Source organism: Panthera tigris, chromosome A2 (genome assembly GCF_018350195.1).
Source record: "Panthera tigris isolate Pti1 chromosome A2, P.tigris_Pti1_mat1.1, whole genome shotgun sequence".
Classification (NCBI taxonomy): domain Eukaryota; kingdom Metazoa; phylum Chordata; class Mammalia; order Carnivora; family Felidae; genus Panthera; species Panthera tigris.
The window spans coordinates 60,335,197-60,352,157 of NC_056661.1; positions in this window are offsets into that span (position 1 = coordinate 60,335,197).

Here is a 16,961-nt window from a genome sequence, read left to right on the forward strand (position 1 = left end):
TGAAAAACCCAGGCAAGACCTACAAGGAGAGTGCCATATACTCAACAGTGTGAAACTGCCCTGTGTAGAAATATCTTTCCACTAACATCGTGGTACACTCAGTGAGAAAGGTTGAAACCCTAGACCTAGAGGTATAACGAAACGCCATTCCCTCCACTTTGTGAGGCGTCATGGTAGAGAAACCATCTTTCAACCCACATCGGCTTCCACTACTTTGGAAGTGTTGGAAAACCCATGCAGGGCATAGGCTGAAAAGGCCATCTACTCAACTCTGTCCAACAACAGTGTGGACATCTTTCAACAAACATCTGTTCTCAGCATAACACGATGGGGAAGCCAACTTTGAAGTGACATCTTGATTCCCTAAGACAGAAGGGTTTGAAAACCTAGGTGGACACTATGTGGAAAGTTGCATCCACTCAACTCTGCCTAGCAGCACTTTGGGGAAATTCTCTTGCAAGTAACATCTCGTTCACTGAGTTAGAATTGCTTGAAACACAATGCAGGGCCTAGGCCGAAAGTGCCCTGCACTCAACTCTGTGAAACTGTGGGGAAGCCGTCTTTCAAGTCACATCTCGTTTCACTACGTTAGAAGTGTTTGGAAAACTATGTGGGGCCTGTGCCCAAAGTGCCATATACTCGACTCTGAAGCAACACTGTGGGGAAGCCATCCTTCAGCTAACATCCGGCTTCACTAAGAATTGCTTGCACACCCACACAGGTCTTATGCGGAGAGTGCCATATACCAAACTCTGCAATAACACTGTGGGGAAACCATCTTGGAACTAACATTCTCGCTTCACTAAGTTGAGCTGCTTGACAACTCAATGCGGGGCCTACGCAGAAAGTGCCATGTACTCAGTTCTGCCAAACAACACTGTGGCGACTCCATCTCCAAAGTAACGTCTTGTTTCCTTAAGTTACAAGTGTTTGAAAACCCATGCAAGGAGCTATGTGCAAAGTGCCTTCTACTCATATCTGAGAAACAACACGGTGGCGAACCCATCCTTCAACTACCATCTGATGTCACAAATTGAGAAGAGTTGGAAAACCCATGCAGGGCCTAGGCAGAAAGTGCCACATCCTCAACTCTGTGAAACAACTTTGTGGGATAAGCATCTTTCAATTCACAACTTGTTTCACTAAGTTACAAGTGTTTGAAAAGCTACGCTGGGATCTATGAGGCAAGTGACACATAACTCGACTTTGCGAAACAATACTGTGGAGAAACCATCTTTCGACTACCCCAAGGTTTCATTATGTTAGAAGTGTTGGGAAACTTATGCGGGGCCCATGACTAAATTTTAGCTCAACTCTAGTAGACAGCACTGTGCGGGACCCACCTGCTTCAGCTAATATCCTGTTTCAAGTAACATCTTGTAGAAGTGTCTGAAAACCCACCCATGTGGGGCCTACAACAAAAGTGCCATGTACTCCACCCTGTGTAAACATCTAAGTAATACCTGGTTTCACTAGGTTAGGGAAAGTGAACATACCCACAGCTGTATGAAACATTGTGGGGGAAACCATCCGACAAGCATCTGATTTCCCTAAGTTATAAGTGTTTGGAAACACTTGTGGGGCCTTTGGGGATAGCTCCATATACTCAATTCTGTGAAACAACACTGGGGAAACAGATTTCCAACTACCATCTGGTTTCACCAAGAGAGAAGTGTTTAGAAAACTGTGCATGGGCTATAAGGAAATTGCCTTATACTCAGCTCTGTGGAACAACAGTGGGGCGAAACCAACTTTCAAATACCATCTTTCACTAAGTTGGAAGTGTCTGGAAAACGCTGGGGACTATGTTGGAAGTGCCATATCCTCAGGTCCATCAAAGTCCCCTTTGCGGAAACCACCTTTCAAGTAACATCTTGGATCCCTATGTGAGAACTGTCTTCAAAACCTACAGGAGGAGAGATGTAGGAACTGACATATACATGACACTGTGACACAATACTGTGGAGGCACCATCATTCAACTAACTTCTGGTTTCACCAAGTTAGAAGCATTTGAAAGCCTACGCAGGGTCTATGAGGAAAATGCCCTACACTCAACTCTGTGAGAAAACACTGTGGTGGAAACATCTTTTAACTGACATCTGGTTTCACTAAGGTTGGGAAACGCAGGCAGGGCCTGCAGGGAAAGTGCCATAGAGTCAGATCAAACGACACTGTGGCGAAACTGTCTTTCAACTACCGTCCGGTTTCACTACATTAAAAGTGTTTGAACACCTATGCGAGGACCTAAGCAGTGACATTTTCTCCACTCTGTGACAAAACCCGTGGAGAAACCACATTGCTCTAAAATCTTGTTTCACTAAGTTAGAAGGGTTTGAAACAGTACGGGGTGAACTCTAAGGCAAGTGCCATCTACTCAACTCTGTTTTACAATCAGCACAGTGGGGAAGTGACTTGTAAATTAACATCCTGCTTCGTTGAGTGAGAAGTGTTGGAAAACCTAGAAGGGAACATTAAGGCAAGTTCCCTATACTCACCTCTGTGAGAAAAAAAGACTTCATTGCTCAGTAGGCTTAAAGTGTTTGAAACTCTATGCAAGAAACGATAACGAAGTGTCCTAGACTCAATTCTGAAAAAACACAGTTGGGAAAACCTCTTTCAACACACATCTTCTTTCACTAAGTCAGAAGTGTTTGAAAATCTAGGCCTAAATGTATAATAACAAATACCCCTCAACTTCTTGAAATAAAACCACAGAGAAACCCTGTTTCAAAGAATATCTGGTTTCAAATTGAGAGAAAACCCTATATCAACAAACATCTGGTTTCAAAATGAAAGGGATTTGAAAACCTTTACACATTACTGTAAGCAAATGGTCTTATACTTAATTCTGAAAAAAAAAAACCACTATCGAGAAACCATCTTTCAACCAACTCCTTGTTTCACTATGTTAACCTATCCTGGGAACTCTAAGGAAAGTGCTTTATACTCAACTCTGTAAAAAAATCTGGAGGAATTCAATCCCTTAATTCACTAACAATGTTTGAAACTATGCGTGGAACTATGAGGACAGTGAGTTGACTTCAACTCTGTGAAAAAGCATAGCAGAGAAACGACCTTTCAAATAAAGTCTTAGTTCACAAAGATAGATGGGCTTGCAAACCTAGGCCTCAATGCAAAAAGAGTGCTGTATGCCCAACTCCTTGAATTAAAACCTTATCGAGAAACCGTCTTCCAAATGACGTCTTGTTTCCAAGTTAGAAGTCTTTGAAAGCATTTACAGGGATCTGTAAGGACAGGGCCAGAATCTTAACTCTGTGGGAAAACACAATGGGGAAAAGGTTTGTCAACCAACTTCTTGTTTCACTGGGTCAGACTTGTAGGAAACTACCATACACTCAGCTTTGTGAAATAACCGTGTGGGGAAACCACCTTTCAACTAACCTCCTGTTTCCCTAGGTTAGGTGCTTGATAACTTGCACTGAGAACTATAAGGAAAGGACATTACTCAACTCTGAGAAAGCACAGTGGCGAAAACGTCTTGCAACCAACTTCTTGTTTCAGTAGGTTAGAAGTCTTTGACTCCTTATGCGTGGAAGTAAGGAAAGTGCCATGAACTCCTCTCTGTGAATCCACACCATGGAGAAAGCTTCTTTCAACTACCTGCTTCCTTCACAGTGTCAAAAGTGTTTGAAAACTTATGTGGGGAAATATACGGAAAGTGCCATGTACTTAGCTCTGTGCAACAGCACTATGCGGAAACCGTCTTTCAAATAACTTCTTGTGAATGCACTGCATTTCGAAAATCAATGCGACGTAATAGACAGTGCCGTATATGCACTCTGTGGAACAACACTGGGGGATGGGGGGAAACCCATCATTCAACAAACATCACGTTTCAGTAAGTTAATCTCCAAGAAAACGACACTGGTGATCAGGGCTTTCAACCACCTTCTGGTTGAATCGTCTTCGCTAGACATGTTTGAAAAAGCCTGTGTGTGGAATTATAGGAAAGTCCATGTACTCAGTTCTGTGAGGTAATGTGGGAAACCATCTTTCAAACAACTTTTTATTCCATGCACTTAGAATTCTTTGAAAACCTATGCAGAAAATATTGGGCAATGGCACTGACTCACCGCTATGAAATATTGTGGGGGCAACACCTGTCTACTCATTTCTTGTTTCACAAAGTACAAGTGTCTGAAAACCTATGCCGGAAACTATGAGGGAAGTGTATTTACTCAACTCTGTGAAAACACACCGTGAAGAAAAGACCTTTCAAACTACAATTTTGTTTCACTACCGCAGAGGCGTTTGAATATGTACATGGCGAGCTCGAAGGCAAGTGCCATAGATTCAACAGTGTGGAGAAATCATTGTTAAACTAACATCGTGTTTTGTTGAGAGAGGTGTTTGAAAACTTATGCGGGGAACATTCAGGAAAGTTCCATATACTCACCTCTCTGAAAAAACACTGGATAACCCACCTTTCAGCTAACATCTTGTTTCACTAAGTTGGAAGTGGCTAAACATCTAGGGCTATAAGTATAATGGCAGCGCCAGACCCTGAACTCCTTGAAGGAAAACCATGGAGAAAACATCTTTCAACTGAGGTCTGGTTTCAAACTGAGTGGTGTTGGAAACGCTTTGCAGGGAACTAGAAGGAAAGGGCCTCATGCTTAATTCTGAAAGTGCACTATGGCTAAACCGTCTTTCAACCAACCTCTTGTTTCACTAAGGTAGACGTGTTGGAAAAACCTATCCTGGCAACTATAAAGAAAGTGCCATCCACTCAACTCTATGAAATAACATTGTGGAGAGGTCATCCTTCAACTAGTTCCTTGTTTCACTAACAATTGTTTGAAAAACTGGGCAGAGAACTATGAGGACAGTGACCTGACCCTGACTCTGTGAAAAAAACGCAACAGGGATACCACCTTTCGACTAACATCTTGTTTCACTAAGCTAGCAGTGTTTGAAAAAGGAAGCAGCAAACTCTAAGGCAAGTGCCATCTACCCAACTCTGTTTTACGAACAACACTGTGGAGAAACCATTTTTACACTAACATCGTGTTTCATTGGGTGAGAGGTGTTTAAAAACCTAAGCAGGGAACATTCAGGAAAGTTCCCTATGCTCACCTCTGTGAGAAAAACAAAAAATACTTTGGAACACACATTTTTCAATTAACTTCTTTTCCCTAAGTCTGACGTGGTTGAAAAACTATGTGGGAAATGATAATGAAACTGCCATAGACTCAACTCTGAAACAACCCGTTCGGGAAAGCCTCTTTCACCAAACATCTTCTTTCACTAAGTCAGAAGTGTTTGAAGTTCTAGGCCTAAATGTATAATAAGAGTGCTATATGCTCAACTCTTTGAAATAAAACCGTGTGTCAACTAACATCTTGTTTCAGGGTTAGAAGTTTCCCAAAACCTTTACAGGAACCAATAAGGAAAGGGGCGTATACTCAACTCTGTGAAAAACCACTGTGGGGAAACTGTCTTTCAACCAACTTCTTGTTTCCCTTTGTTAGACGTGTTCGAAAACCTGTGCGAGGCATTATAAGAAAAGTGCCATATACTCAGTTCTGTGAAATGATCCTGTGGAGAAAAGTGTGTTTCAAATAACTTCTTGTTTCAGTAAGAAGACTTTCCAACCTATGCAGAAAATATGGGGGACTGGCATAGACTCACCATGAGAAATAACATCGTGGAGGAACCATCTTTCCACTACTTTCTTGTTTCACTATGTAACAAGTGTCAGAAAACCTATGCGGGTAACTATGAGGAAAGTGCCATATACCTAACTCTGTGACAAAATGCCATGGAGAAACGACCTTTCAACTAACATTTTGTTTGACGACCTTAGAAGTGTTTGAAATGTAAGTGGCAATCTCTAAGCCAAGTGCTTAGACTTGTGCCATATTGAACACTGTGAAAGAATAGGGTGGAGTGACCATTTTTAAAATAAGATCTTGTTTCTTTGAGTGAGAAGTGTTTGAACACCTACCTATGCGGGGAAGAATAAGGAAAGTTGCATATACTCAACTCGGTGAAACACACTGGACACAAAGGCATCTCCTTTCCCCAACTGAGAAGTGTTTGAAAATCTAGGCCTAATTGTATGCCGACAGTACCGTACACTCAACTCCTTGAAAGAAAACCATGGAGAAAATGCCTTTCAGTTAACATCTCGTTTCACTGTGTTAGAAGTGTTTGAAAACCTATGCGAGGAATTCTAAGGAAAGTGCCATATCCTCCACCCTGTGAAACAAGAATGTTGAGAACCTACCTCTCAACTAACACACCAAACTATCATCTTGTCTCACATACATCCCCCTATAACCAACGTTTAGCCAATACTCGCCAAGGTCTACATACCAAACACACTCCACACACCTACCTCTCACACACCACAAACACCACACTTCAACCTCCCACAGTGCCTAGGAAACATAAACACCAAACATATCACACACAGACAAGACATATGACAACGTACCGCAAGAACACACATTCAAATCTATGTACAACACTTTTCTATACTGCTTAAAAATCGCACTGGACACCCACCCCATATATAAACGCCACTCACAATTTACATGTAATATACCCAACCCACTACATCCCATACACAAAATATCCATCACACAGTCCAAACATGACACACACATCACGGTACCTATACAGCACACGTATTCCACACACATGCACACACATACACGCACAAAAACACACACTTTGCATATACCATGCACAGAAGTGCACACACTACACATACACCAGAGACATACTGCTGATAAATCACATAACACGCGCTGTCCGTACACCACACACCTAACAAACACAACACCCCAATTCTCCACATATACCCTGCTACATCTCTGCTGCCCCTATGTGCCAATGGGATGGCAGAAGACATCAAAGCCAGGGCATTCCCTATGTATTTGAAGGAATAATCGAAACCTCATAATGCCAGTGCTTTTGGTGTGGCCTGCAGAGAAGTCCCTTTACCATAGCCAAGGGCTGTTTCTAATTCCTGAGACAGTCAAATTGCTAAAAGATTGTGCTAGCCACTTCATTCACAACAGTCTCCCATCTCTCCCATCTCCCATCTCTAATGAAGAACTGTAGCACACCGAGTATCATTTGAACCCCTTGCTCTGCTGTCCAATGAGTTTCTCCCTGAGGTTCATTCTAAGTGAGTCTCTCAGAGGAACAGCCTCTGCTTTCTAGTGGAGAGGGTGGTGAAGTCCTTGTGAGTGTGCAGTGGATTTTGAGACAGGACCACCCCTTCATCTGGTTTCAGAAGCATATGGACATCCAGAGACCTGGGTCATTGGAAGATACCCAGCAGAGAATGTTTGTATGTATGCTGAGCCAGAGGTTGCAGGAAAGACCGGGCTTCCTTTATGGATGGAGAAGAAATGAAGTGATACATCTCCTTTCCACATTGATCCATTTCCCATTTGAAATGTCGAGCTTTGGTCCACTTCCTAGTCATTCTCTTCCCATGGCTGTGTTTCAAGATAAATTTTTGTTCACACATCAGGGCCACAGAACTGTCACTCAGCTGGCACTCTGGCACTCAGCTGGTACTCAGACTCCCATTCTGACCCTTTGCCCCATGAGAGCTTTCAGGCTTGGCTATCCCAAATGAACGGTGGCCTCTGAGTGGGTGGTGCTTGGCATACTCTGGTATAGAAGATGAAGGGGGGCAGCCTTGCTTCACTCACCTGCTTAAGTTGCATTCATTCTGAGAAGCAGAAAGTTTGTACATGGGCAGTAGGAACCAAGAGTGGGTCAACACTCCAGCGGGAAGAGCCCGTGCCAAGAACAGGGAGTGAAGTCCTTGTTCCAGACTCCTGAGCAAGAGCTGGCAGAATGCAACAGCTACAGTTCAAACACTGCTGCCTCTGACAACTGATGGAAATACCGGAAGGGACAAAGCCAGAAATCTCTGACTCCTGAAGAAAGACTTCAGGCTTCTTGATGAGAAGGCTCACTCCTGTGTGCAGTCCTTTGGAGGGCTTTGTCTAAGCCCTTTGTCTAAGCCCACAGGCTTTTCTTTTTCCTGACACAACCAGCTTGATAGGAGAATGTGATGGTTGTTTCAACCTCAACATTCTCCATGTGTCAGCTGTGATGAAGAACACTGGCACTCTGTGTCTCCATTTACACAACGTGGCTCTCCTTTTTTAGTTAAAAAAAAATCAGGTTCTGTTTAAACCCAGTTTCTGAGAGATATACTGTCTTTCTTCCAGTTGGTTTCTGCCGGTGGCCATGTTTCGGTAATATAGGTGTTTCTTGGGCCCCTCTCAATTAGCTGTCGGAAAGGTGTGACCAACCAAAACCCTAGGGTATTTGAAGGTGCCCAGGGAGAATGCATGTGGGTAGACCAAGCCACTGGTTAGGGGGAGATCCCTCCTCCCACGCGGGACAAGTGAAAGGGAAGACAGAGATATTTCCTAGATTTGAACCAATGTCCATTTGAAATGCAGGACCATGAGTCACTTCATAGTGATTCTGATCCCAATGCTGTTTTTCTAACTTGTTCTCAGTTTACACACCAAGACCAAGGGGCTCTTCCATACCAACCAAGGTCCAAGGTTTGGAGGTGGGGTTCCAGGCCTTTCCGGAGTCAATACAGAGCTCTCAGAGTCAGATACCTGAGAGGACAGCTAGCATGCCTGTCTCTGAGCCCTCAGTGCATAGCAGACCACAGTATCGTGGGAAAGGGTAGCCACATGAACACAGACCCTAATTGACATAGCTTCATTTGGAAGAAAAGACAGACTGTGAATGTGCAGCATGCTTCGTGAACTCATCAACACACAAAGAGTCTTTTGAATAAATGGTGTATCCTACCCTCGTTCAAACCTATTGATCATCACAAAGAAGCATATTCTTCATGACTCAGAATAATTGTTGTCCCATCTCCTGACGTGATGTGCAGAAGGACAACAGAAGCCAAAGCTTCCCTCTGTTTCTTAAGGGATAATATGGGTCTCTTGCTCACAGGGCTCCAAGAGGCATCCTTTGAGGTACTCCTTTAGCCAAGCCAACAAAGGGTTCCTCTGAGGTCTGAGCAAGCCAGTGTGCTAATATACTGTGCTGGTCCAATTGTTCTCAACATTACCCAAATCTCATCCTTAATGAAGAACTCTGGCCCTTGGTGTATCTAATTTCATGACATTGCTTTCTCTTCCACCACAGTTCCTCTTGTGGTCCCCACAAATTCAGTCACTCAGAGTCATAGCTCCAGCTTGCAACTGTCCACTATGGACCAGCCCTTGTGACTTGTGGGACAGGTTGAGCCAAATGGGCCATGGCTTTTTGATTTCAGGACTCCATGGACATCTAGACACCTAGGCCATTCAAAGGGGTCAAGCTGAGAACTGTTTGTGTGCAGGCTGGGCCAGATGTATCAGGAGGAAGTTGGTCTCCATGCCTAGGGAAAATGAAGTTTAACATGACCCTTCCACATTGATCACATTCCCATTGGATGGAAATATTGAACGTACATTGGCCCAGGCTGGAGACATTCCCTTTCCTTTCCTGTCATTCTGACTCAGTCTGTGTTCAACCTTTGGAGCCCTGGAGCTGGCACTCACTCAAAGGGCACCAACAGGTGGGCGTCAGGTCCCACTTGGTCCTGTACTCAGTGACAGCCATGAGCATCGGCTATCCCAAAGGAGAAGAGCCCTCCAATCCCTGAGCTTGGTGATTGTAGCAAGGGGTGCAGGAAGGGGAAGCAACTTGCCTCATTGCTTTGCCTGATGGAGGGACCTGGCCTTCCTTCTGAAAAGCAGAGAGATCACACAGAAGCAGGAGGCTCCAGAAGCTGGTCAGCACAGAAAGAGCCCTTTACAGGAAGAGGGGCCCGATGCCCCTTTCCACACTGTGGAGAAAAACCTGGGGGCACCTGGCAGCTATGGCACTGTCATTGGTCACTCCATTCAATGATGGGGAAAGCAAGAAAAGCAAAGTCCAGGGCCCTCTAGGTCCTTCTGAAGAAGGCAGGCCTGTTGCTGACAGGGCTCCCAGATGCGGACGCTAGATGGCGCTGTTGCCTAAGGATTCTGGTGTTTCTTCTTCCCATAGCCAGGTTGCCAGGAGCTCCTGCCTGACCCGTCCTTCTGCACATAACTCCCCTTTCCATCCCTAAAGAGCTCTGACCCTCCTTATCCACCTTTACACATCCTTGCTCTCTTGTAGAAACAAGGTTCTTCCCACAATCGGTTCAGAGTCAGTGTCTCACGGTCCTATCCTCTGCCTTCCACCTGGGACTCTGACCCAGTCCTTGAGACCGTGGGAGAGATTTTGGCCACAGGGCTCCATCTTCATCAATTCATTGGGTTCCAGAAGTATGTGGTCATTCAGAGACCCAGGCCAATGGAAGGGTCCCAGCAGAGAATGTGTGTCGGTTGGGTGAGAGACTCAGACACAGAAGTGGCCTTCTCCTGGGCCAAGGGCACACGAAGTAAGACACCTTCTTTACAAGTGGAACCCAATTCCCACTGGAAACTCAAGCTTTGGCCCTCCTCATGCCCATTTCCTTCACCTTGCTGTATTTCTGACAGGTTTTTCTCCCTTAGGAGCCAGGGAGCTATCAGAAACTCAGGTAGCTCACCTGGATAGGGATCAAACTCTCATTCTGCTCCTGTGCTCAGTGAGAGCTCTCAGGCTCTGAGCTAACAAAGGAAAGCTGGCCTTTATTCCCTGGAAGATTGGTGATTGGCCTGCTGTAGTACGGAAGGGGAAGGGGAGCCAGCCTGTCTCACTGTCCTGGATGACTGTGTTGCCTTCATTCTGAGAGGCAGTTTGCACATGAGCAGTCGGGACAAGGAGAGGGTCAGCACAGGGGAAGCCTTTTCCAGGAACAGGGAATGATTTCCTTGTTCCAAACTTGTAAGAACTAGCAGAACCAAATACCTAGAGCTCAAACCTGGGGTCAACATCAACAGATAGAACGTGTGGGAGGGAGAGATATTGCCAGAAATCTCTGTCTCCTAAAATCAGAATGCAGGCTTCCCAGCTGAATTCCTGCAGAGGGTTCCCTTTGCCTCAGCCCACAGGCATTTCTTATTCTGGATACAACCAGCTTGATAGGAGACTGTGCTGAATACTTATTCTCAAACGTCTCCACATCTCATGTGTGAGGAAGAACTCTGGCCGTCTGTGTCTCCATGTCCACTCATTACCCTGTTTTTGCATAAGGTTCTGAATGGAATGTATTCAGAGACATTGCCTTAGAGTACCATTCCCTTCTTTCAGCTTGTGAGTCTGGTGGTATCCCTGGGACGGTGAGATAGGTATTGCAATGGGGCATTCTCAATTTGGTTTCAGAATGATGTGACCATCACCAAACCTAGGGTGTGTGAAGGTGCTGAGGCTGAATACTTGTGGGTAGGCTCAGCCACGGGTTAGGGGATGTTCCTGCCTCGTGTGTGGGAAGAGGGTACGGAAGATAGATTATGTCCTTCCTCGATTTGACCCATACCCATTTGAATTCAGAGCTTTGACTGGCCTGGGAGTCATAACTAACCCATTGCTGCTTCTCTAACTAGTCTCAATTCACACACCAACACCTTGGGGATGTCCCATACACAACCAATGTCCATGGATTGGAGGTGAGTTTCCAGGCAGGTCCTGTGCCAATGCAGACCTCTAAGATTCTGATAGCTGAGAGGAGAGCTAGCACTCCTGTCCCTGAGCCCTCAGTGCCTAGCAGGCTACAGTCATCATGGGAATGGGTAGCCACATTGACTCTCACCCCTCATAGATGGAGATACCCTCACTTGGAAGAACAGGCAGTCTGTGCATGCGCACTTTGCTGCATGACCTGATCAGCACACAAAACGCCTTTTGAAAACATAGTGCACTAAGGTCTCGTTCCCACCTCTTGATCATCTCATGGAAACACCTTCTTCATACCTCAGGGTCACTGCTCTCCCAAATTCCCTCTATTTGTTATGGGAGAATGAGGGTCTCTTGCTCACAGGGCTCCAAGGGGCATCCTTTGGAGTTGACCTGTAGCCGAAGCCCACAAAAGATTTCTCTGACTCCTGACCACACCTGCTTGCTCCTTTATTGTGTTGTTCAGTGTTTTCTCAGCATCATGCAATTCTCATCCTGAATGAAGATCTCTGACCCTAGGAGTATCAGGTTTCATGAGAGTGCTTTATTCTCCATCAAGGTTCATCTTGGGGTCCATACAATTCTGTCTGTCAGAATAATAGCTCAGGCTTGCAAATGCCCACTGTGGACCAACCCTTGTGTCTGTGGGACAGGTTGAGGCAAAGGGGCCCTGGCATTTTGGTTTCAGGACTCCATGGACATGCAGAGCCCTAGGCCTTTTGAAGGGGTCCAGCTGAGAACTCTTTGGGTGGAGGCTGGGCCAGCTGTATGAGTGGGGAGCTGGCCTCCTGCTGGACCTAGGAGAAACGAAGTTTAACCTGTCCTTTTCACATTGATCACATTCCCACTGGGTGGACATATCGACACATTCCCTTTGGTCCTGGCTTCAGCCAGTCCCTTTTGCTTCCTGTCGTTTTGACTCAGTCTTTGATCAACGTTAGTAGCCCTGGGGCTGGCACTCATGCACTGGGCACCAAAGGATGGGCTTTGGATGCCCACTCAGTCCTTGGCTCAGGGACAGCCATGAGCATGGGCTATCTGAGAGAGAATAGCCCTCCAATCCCTGTGCTTGGTGGTTGGCTCTTTGTAGCAGGGGCTGGGGGGAGGGGAGCCAGTTTGCCTCATTGCTCTGCCTGATGGATGGGCCTTCCTTCTGAGTAGCAAACTGTTCACACGTGCAGGAGGCGCCAGAAGCTCGTCAGCCCAGAAAGAGCCTTTTATCGGAAGATGGCCCCAGTGCCCCTTTCCACACTTTGCAACCATAGCTGGGGGCACCTCATGGCTACAGCACTGTCACTGCTCACTCCGTTCAGTGCTGGGAAACCAAGAAAAGCAGACAAAGTCCCAGGGCTCTCTAAATCCTCCTGAAGAAAGAAGGCAGGCCTGTTCCCACAGGGCTCCCAGATGCAGACTCTAGAGGCCTGGTTTGCCTAGGTGCTCAGGTGTTTCTTGTTCCCATAGCCAGTTTGCCAGGAGCAGGTGCTGGACACCTCTTGCTCCATATAAATCCCCTTCCTATCTCTGGAGAGCTCTGGCCCTCCTTACCATGATCACACATCTTTGCTCATTTTTAGAAACAGGGTTCTTCCCACAATCCCTACAGAGTCAGTGTCTCACAGTCCTATCCTCTGCCTTCCACCGGGGAGTCTGACCCAGTCCTTGTGAATGTGGGTGAGATTTTCCCACAGGGATCTTTCTTTTACTTCATTGGGTTTCAGAAGTATATGGCTCTCAATAGGCCCAGGGATTTCTCGTTGCCCAAAAGAACGATGTTCGTGTGAAGCCTGGGCCAGAGATTTGGGCAGGGAGCTGGCCTCCTTTTGGCCAAGGGCCAGTGAAGGAAGACACCTTCTTTCCAAGTAGGTCCCAATTGCCACCGGAAATGTCGAATTTTGTGCCCCCCTCCTCCTTGGGCCCACTTCCTTCCCCTTGCTTTCTTTCTGACGTTTTCCCCCCTTAGGAGCCATGGAGCCATCACTCACTCAGCTGGCACCCCCTGGGTAGGCATCAAACTCCTGTGCTCAGGGAGAGCTCTCAGGCTCTGATCTAGCAAAGGAAAGATGGCCTTTAGTCCCTGAGTGCTTGTTGCTTGGCTTGCTGTGGTATGGGAGGTGAAGGGGAGCTATCTCTCCTCCCTGAGCTGGATGATTGAGTGGCCTTCGTTCAGGGAAGCACACAGTTGGCACGTGGGCAGTATGGACCAGTCCATGGTCAGTGGAGGAGGATCCTTGTCCACGAATAGGGAACAAAGTCCTTGTTCCAGACTCCTGAGCAAGATCCAGTTGAACCCAATAGTGACACCTCAAATACCGTTGGCTCCATCAACTGCTACCAAAAGTTGGAGGGACAGATGTAGCCAGACGCCTCTGGCTCCAAAAGAATGAATGGGTGTTTGTTGCTGACAGGGCTTTCAGGTGTGTCATTTCAGAGGGCTCCTTTTGCATAAGCCCACGGGCATTTCTATTTCCAGATACGAGCAGCTTTCTAGGAGACTGTGCTGGGTACCTCATTCTCAACATTCTCCAAATCTCAAGAGTAATGAAGAACTCCAAGAGTCTAAGTCTCCATCTCCACCACTTAGCCTTTTTTGTCCAAAGAGTTTCTGTGTAGACTTTATGCAGAGCCAGTGACTTAGAGTACAATCCTTTTCTTTCAGCTTTCCTGTTTGGCTTTGTCCTTTGGATGGTGACGTAGGTTTTACCCTGGGTCCTCCTCAAGATCGTTTTAGAATTTCTGGCCAACCCCACACCTAGGATGTGTAAAGATACCCAGGGAGAATGCTTGAGGGTAGTTGAAGCCAGTGGCTAGGGGAGGATCCTGCCTGCTGTGTGGGAGAAGATGAAGGGATGATAGAGATATCTCCCTCTTCGAATTGCCCCATGCCCAGTGGAATGCAGAACGTGGTCTCAACTTCCTATCCCATTGGTGCTCCTATCCCCTTGGTCACAGTCACCCACCAAGACCATGGGGCTGCCATGTCCACAACCAAATCCCAAGGACTGGAGGCGAGTTTCCAGTCATTTCCAGAGTCAAAAGAGGCCTCTGAGAGTCTGATGTCCCAGAGGTCAGCTGAACTTCTGTCCCATAGCTCTGGTTTCTTAGCAGGGTATTATAGCAAGAGTAAATAACTGCTCTTCATTGGCAACAAGGTTCTCCCTGGAATCTTGTCAGAGCCAGTGTCTCAGAGTCCTATCCTTTCTTATGAAGTGAGGAGTCTGGTACAATGCTAGTGAGTGGGCAGGAGGTTTGGCCACAGGGGCTGTAGGAATTGGGTTTCAGAATTTGTGGGCATCACCAGGCCGAGGGTATCTGCAGGAGCCCAGTGGAGAATGCTTCTGTGTAGGCCAGCCAGAGGTTTGAGGAAGGGAGCCAGCCTCCTGTCTGGTTTGAGATTTCATTCAGAAAGATCTCTCTTTCCTAGATGGGTGCCATTCTCTTTGGAGATGCCAACTTGGGAACTGCTCTTACTCATTCCCATGCCACTGCTGCTTTTCTAGCTAGGTCTCCATTCACATTCCAGGAGCATAGGGCTGTCACTTACACGGCAGTGGCTGTATAAATGGTGCCAGTTTCCCAGTCAGTTCCTGAGGAAATCGAAGGTTCTCTGGGTCTCATATCCCAGAGGAAACCTGCCCCTTCCATCGCGGTGCACATGGTGTTGCTTAGCTGGCTAGGGTATGCACGAGCATGGGTAGCCAATTGGCCTCCCTCCCCTCACTAATGGAGACCCCTTCGTTTGGAAGAACAGCAGGTTTTCATGTGGGCAGGAACTCCCGGATCTGGTCAGCCCAGAAAGTACCTTTGGATGGAATCCTGCACCAAGTCCCACTTCCAAATGCTTGCCCATCAGCCAGGAGCACATCCCTGCTACCGCTGTATCACTGCTGCCCTTATGGACTGATGGCAAGGGCAGAACACACACCCAGAGCTACGTCTTTCCCTATGATGCTTAAGGAAGATCTGGGCAGGCTTCTTGCAGACAGTGCTCTCAGCTGGAACTTACACATGGCACCGGTTGCCAAAGCCCACAGGTGTTTCTCATTCCTGAGTCATCAGTCAGTGAGCTCACGAAGATGCTACTAGTCATTCTTATCCCTGATGTACAACTCTGGCCCTCCCTCTATGCATTTTTCACCCCTTTGCTCTAGTTTCACTCTGAGCCCTCCCTGGGCTCCATTCCAGGTGAGTGGCTTAGAGTCATACACGGGGCCCTCTACTGGGAATTCTGGTCCATTCCCTGGGACCGTGGCATGTGTTTGGCCAGAAGACCCCTGGCTCTTCAGCAGGATAGTCTTCCCTGTATGATGGTTTCCCTCTACATGAGTCTCTCAATACTTGGATTTCTGGCCAAGGAAGGAGGCCTGTCTTTTTGTGTTTGTGTTTGGCCACAGGGACACAACTTCAGAGCCTCGCAGACTTTCAAGTGCCTTGAAAAGACAAGAATAACTGTAAAATGGGAAGTTGTTACACTGTCTGAATGACACTCAGGGCAAGATCTATTTATTTTAAACCAATGCAGCCATAAAGATATGTGAACAGGCAAGGCAACCCTGCTCTAGTATCTCCCTCTGCATTTCTTCCAGGCATATTGCACACTGGCCAGCATCTTGACTCAGTTCATCCTCATTGTAGGTTATTGCTGGCTTTGTTCAATGCATCACATCATGCATATCCCTTTCCTGTGAGGGCACACTAATCCTGCAAAAGTGGAATGGGAGAAGTGAACTAGTAAGGAGGCTGCCCTCCTGGGTTCCACCCTATCAGCCAGTCCTTGCCTTCTGCCACTATCCTTGGGGCTCTTGTAAACCTCGTCCTGCCAGCCAGAAATGTTGCCATTGCTACTGTTGAGCATGCTGAAGGAGGACAGAGCTGCACAGAACAATGTCATGTTTGCCACCCCATGAGCACACGGTGGCTTTGCTGGGCTGCTTAGGCAGCTATGGCACTGCCTCATGGACAGGGCTGTTCACACCTTAGCCCCTGACCCACAAACTTCCTTGTGGACGTGCCCTGCACGCAGCACTGATGCCTGTGATCCTGATGACCCCTCTGCCCCAGCTGGAAGGTAAATCCAAGTCTGGGTAAGCGCAAGTGCTGCCATTAGCAGTGGTTTGGCTGCCTTGCTTGGTGCCCATCTGCCATATGCACAGGCTTGTGCAAAAATCTATCCCTGGGCACCAGCTGAGTGACAGCCCCATGGCTCCTAAGTCTAACCAGGGACATAGACATAGAGCCAAGGAAAGGGAATGGCCTTACAAAGAGCCAAAGGTCAATATCTCCAAAGGCAACAGGATCAACCTGGAAAGGGGCTATGCAACTTCTTTCCCCCTCAGCCAAGAAAGGAGGCCAGCTCACTTCCCA